This window comes from Epargyreus clarus, unplaced genomic scaffold (assembly GCF_041222505.1).
Source record: "Epargyreus clarus isolate Ecla_fem2 unplaced genomic scaffold, WU_Ecla_fem_2.2 ptg000015l, whole genome shotgun sequence".
Lineage (NCBI taxonomy): Eukaryota > Metazoa > Arthropoda > Insecta > Lepidoptera > Hesperiidae > Epargyreus > Epargyreus clarus.
In genome coordinates, this window is record NW_027332223.1 from 16,286,563 (window position 1) to 16,292,562 (window position 6,000).

The window sequence follows — 6,000 nt, forward strand, 5'->3', positions numbered from 1 at the left end:
ATTTCACGGTCGTTTGGAGTTAGTGCAGTTAATAGAACTAGTACATCAATATCTTCAGAAACTACAGTAACATTTGTTGACTGTAAGTTAATTGCTGTTTCAACAATCAATCTGTCCGCATCACTTTCCGCTTGACATGTAAACATATTATTGTTAGATAGTTTCTTCCTCAGCATGTCTATGAGTCTGCTTTTATTTTTACTATTTGAAAGAAATTTCTCTTGGCCTATTTTGAGGGGCGTATTTTCATTAAATTCGACATCTGCACATGTATTTTTGAGTGCACGACGGTCTCTTTCGACATTAATTTTATACATTTTTTTTTATAACCATCAAATACTACGTATACGTTTCTGCCGTAATTATTATTTAAGTATCGAACATACGAGTAGTGATTGCATATTTCATCCATTTTTTCATCTAGTTGCCATTTACATCGATGTAATAATAACATACCTCCATCAATTACATAATTACAATCATGTGCACCATTAATAGTTAGCAGAGATCTTTTGTTTTTAAACAAATACTTTACAAAGCAATAATTTTTTTGATATTGTAATGTTTTTATTTAACAAAAATGTATCGAAACGTCTTGAAAAAATAATTATTAAATTGAAAAATATGCACAGCAGAAAGAACACAACAGTACCGAAACACGTTTTTCAATCGACTAACCGTACCGAGCAGCTGCCGCTGCCCTTCCCCTTCACCTTTTTTCTACCGGCTCCTTGCTTTTACGGCCCTTTTTGACTATCTGGTATCTATGAAAGATGTTTTCTAAAATGTATTTTACTTAAATTATGAATATTTTATAAAAATATTTTGATTTAAAATGGAAAAATTGACAATTTCTTGAAATTAGTGTCAAATTAAGAAAAACAAAAAAGCAACGAAAAAAAATTGGTAAACTTTTTAGTAATTTATGTATAAAACATAATGCAGAAGGTCTCACATTAATACATTGACAGTAATTGGAGTCCGAGGTCAAACTCCCCAAGCACTCTACTATTAATCCTGCAATTTATTAGTATTTAAGCACTTTCTGCTTTCAAGTTAACAATGATCAGGCATCGCTGGCCAATTTCCTTCCACACCCGCCGCAAACACTGCGCATTTTAATTAAATAAACAACTCAGGTGCAGTACACTGCATTGGAGTAATCGTAAGAATTTACGAATTTGAGGTTATTTCCTTATTATTTTCTCTACCCATGCCTAAATTGAAGATTCCATAGTAGGTTGTCTCCTAATATGGAACCGTAGTCTTTATCATTGTTTAACTGCAACCATTTTTTATATCCCACCGCGGGCACCTAAGTCTAGAACAATACTGTGCTGCTTAAAGCGGGCTATAGAGGGAAACTATAATACCTATAGCTGGCATCTAATATCTTCCAGAGCACGGAAGCACACATTATACTAAATTTCCGAGAGGCTACGCGAATTTTATTGTATTACATTCATAGAATTACACAGGATAGTACTGTATACACTTGCATTACCTACTTACGATATAAATTTATCACTTGACGTAACAGTCAATTAATTTCCAAACATAGTTATTTCCAAAACGCTGCAATCTGCAGTATTTACTTCTCACAATAAACCTTACACCATAAACTGCGCACCTGCGAACGTGCTCACGGAAACTCGAAATAGCCAGTAACTCGAGAAAGGAAGTTTTGCTCCACTAAGCATTTCTACATAATCCATATTTCGATACGATCGTTTTGGTTGCACTTCCCGTGTCGATGTTAACACACAAAGTTCGGTGGGATTCTGTTTATGGCCGTAAAATAACGCTTTGTATGTAAATAGAAGGAGTATATGAGATCAAATGGTTCCTGACACTCAGCATAGCTCAGGAGTGCAGCCTAAAGGAATCCAGTCTAGTCCAGAAGTATTTGAAGTAATAGTATGTACTGGCTACTTCTGGGAATGAAGTTAGACTCCAAATATGCACGTAGTGGGCTTAACCTGGTGGGTACCATAGAATAATAATTAGTATAGAGTGCGCCCAGGCCGCCAACACTTTAATACAAATAGGGACATGCTCTAACTCTCTAAAACTAGCTTGTTGTGAAATTTTATTAGTTTTCACTGCTCATTTAATCATAATTACGATATTTACTAGTAAAATAATTCCAGGAGCTGCCAAAGATTGTCTGATATCAAAAGATTGTTTTTTATTCCATTATAATGTCAGTTAAACGAGCATGAAGTAATAGCAACTACTTGTACTTTACTTCGTAATTCCTTTTCATGGATCAACTTCAGACAATTTTCCACATGTTATCCTCTAAGGTCGTCCGTGACCATGCACTAACATTTGCTACGATAGTAAAATCTTATATATCCTGAATAATTCTGTCATGATTTTTTACTGCTTTTCAACGTAAGTAAGGTTGCTTTTCTACGCTTACAATGAATCGCATAACAAATTTAAATTATAGTTTCCATTTTTCCTTATAATTATAATAGCAGAGTTTGAACAAGCAAATAAAATCATATCATGTTTTACTGCGAAGGAAAAACAATAACTGTATATTTCAAGAATCACAACATTTTTTTATATTGAATTCTATAGATTCGATTCTTGGCCTTTAAAAAGAGCTCTTAAATCCCTTTAAACCCTTTACTTACTGTAAAAGTTCCAAGCCCTTGTTTATATACTTCGCAAGAATAATATCGATAGTATTTTTTTATTACGCTGTAAAAATATCTTGGATACTGCGCAACGTTGGTTTGATTTACCACACAATGGCGATATTCGATCTTGATTCACGTAGGCGACGGCGCCGTGGAGCCAATTAAAACCGGCGTAGGAGTGACCCTTTACTAAGTAACTGTTATTGTATCTTCCTCATGAACCTACCTCTGATTTATGTTTTTTGGTACTTTGCGTGCTTTTTATGTAACTAATGTAGACAATTGACATAAAGTCCACTTGGCAGACAGTGTTTTTAATTGAAGGGTTTGGAAGTGGATCTCCCTCATATCTCTGTCTCGTATTAACGAGACTCTCCAACTTAGACCTCAGAGGATTCTCAAATGTGAGACCGATATGGTCTCCTATTTTATTAAATAGTAAACCATTATATAATATTATTATCATTATTATTTTATTCAAATATGTGTATTTTTATTTTATGTTTTAAAGCTTCTGAGTATTTTCAATAACTTTCCAAATAAAAAATTAAATAATCTCCTTTATGAAAAGTCAAATTGTTTCCACTTACCTATAAATTGAAAAAAGATTAGTAATTACAAATAGTAAACAAAATTCCTTTCACCGTAGTACCGTACTTTATAATGTTGCCTACAATGTTATTTACAAATTGCACTAGATATACACACAGACAAGCAGACACGTAATCGGCACCAATAGTTTATCTCCCGTAGCAACATTGTACAGCAGGTAGGCGTTAGAAAGCACTACCTGGTTATAAATCCATATCTCTGGCACGTATCTTTGTAATGATTGGAAACAGATACAGGAGTTTCGTTTTGTCATCTCAGAACAAAAATAATAGACTCAATCTCTCGGACTCGGAAAATATGAAGTGTATCCGATTCTGTCCATGGGTTAGTGCCTTTACACGAATTAAGCACACACACACAATATTTATGGTGATTGCGTTTAAAGATTGAATTGAAAAGCTTACATTATATTTTATACATATCTATTTCTACCTCATACGAGCAGCTTAATTAAGTTAAGCGCTGCTATGTTCTGGTTTGAAGGGTGTGGTAAGGGTTGATTACAGATGTCCATGGGCGACAGTAGCCACTTACCGTCAGGTGGACTGCATGCTCATCTGCTACTTCTACATTATAAAAAAGAAACATTAAGGTACGTGCTTTCTTTGTCGTTATTTCGAATAAACTACATCTATACCAGTCTGTTGCAAAGCGACACAAGACACAAGAGTGGGCGGAGAAAGCTCCACCTCATTACAAATCAGTTTGATCGACACGTGCCTAATTTCGATCGCGAGTCCGATATTTCATTTACGTTGTGTTATTACGAAATGATATTTCTATTGTTGCACCACGTATAACAATAGAAAATAATGAGCGTATTTCTCTTATAATTATTGACTTAATTATACTATCAATCTTAATATATTGATCTAAAAGTAACTATTAGTTTCGTCGAAGTTGTCGGTTTGTAGGTACTTATAACATTTGACACCCTGTAAAACGAATAGTAATATAAACAATGAAAAGAGCAACTATCATTTTGATAGCAATCGTTAAACCTTATCGGTAGTCTTATGAGCACTTTTAAAGCCTCTCTACTAACGCCTATCACCATTATCAAACCGCATTAGAACAGCGTGGTACAGTTTGGTCTTAGCCTATTACAGTTGTAAGGAGAAAGTCGGGTTCAACTATGGGATACAAAAAATAAAAGAGTTTGCCACTCTGCAATAATGCAATTGCAAACAATGAATATATTAAATTTACTAAGCCTTGAACCCAAAAATTCTCGGGCATTTTGAGCAATCAAACCATAAAATTTAATACACCAATTACGTTAAAGAGGAAGCCCAATTAAAAAGTAGCACGAACGTTGTGTTTATGGAAAACAAAATTAAAAACGTCAAAACATTGGTATCTACAGAAAACATGCAACACGCTGTCACGATAGGGCGATCCCCGATACGTGAAATATGTTTGATATACGATCCGCGGGAATCCATGCGAGTTTAATTGCTCTGAAAATAGACGCCCGCAGAAACTGCCACCTGGATCAGTGTACAGCACACAACGATGCCGACGAATACATACAGAATGCGTACAAATATGATGCTAGAAGATATGATTGTTTATTTATTTAATATAAATAAAACTGAATAATCTTATGAGCATGGACCCTTCTGATAAAATTAATTTCACATCTAAATCAAAACTAGTTCGTGGTACGAGTTACTCGTACTTACGCTGGGTGTACTATCATAGAATTTCATAAGTTCAAGCTTAACTCAATTAAGACTGGTAATATTAATTGCAATCAATCACCTCACGATTTTGTGGAAAAATAAACTTTTTCTTTTCAATACCAAAGTAAACATGCATAAATTCTTCTGGATGATAAATACTGCCTGTGGATATTCCGGTATATATTTTCTACCCCAGACAAGATTGCAGCTCTATCTGAGTCGGCCACACATGCGTTACCCTGAGGACCAAGCTGGAATGCCTCGTAAAGTGTCTCCCTCCTATAATCGAAAATAATAATGGCACATCCTCACGCGTGTGCTCATATACCTTGGTGAACTATATTAACGCCCGTTTAGCTCATGTTTCCGTCTATTTCTGGACGAATATTTAACGGTAATTGACGGTACGTGATGGGTTTCAAGCTTGGGGGCTCTTTGACCTTGCAGCTGGTTGATTTTTCGAAATACTTAATGGTTATGCATTTCATTTAAAAGCGAATGAAATAAAGACCGTACGTCGAATGTACCTATTGACGGAGATTAGGAAGGGTTGTTAATATTTTATTTTTGTACACAACCAACTTGGATTACCGTAAAGGGTAGTGCCGTCTACCAACTCTTAATATAATTTTAACTTGGACATGTTGTGCAAACAAGTATAGGTACTCGTATATTTGGTTAATACCTTAAAAAAAAATTATAAGATATGGGTATTAAAACGTGTTGTGACGATTTTTTATCAATGGTCATACCAGTAGAGAAAACTAAGGTTTTAATGAAGTTTTAGTAAGAAATAACAAACTTCGTCATAGTAGTTACTTATACTACAAATAGGTTTTCTATAGTTATAGCCCCCGATTTGGATTTCGTGCGTTGTGAATACCAACATACGCAAAAATATCCAGATACACTTACAAAATTATAGAGGTATATTTTCTAGAGGTCAAACGAAAAATTCGTATTTATAGTACATTTTACTATCACCCTTACTTCCATTAGTAATATAGGCCATTTCATCTTTTATTACTACTGCAATAGAAATCTGTTAGAAT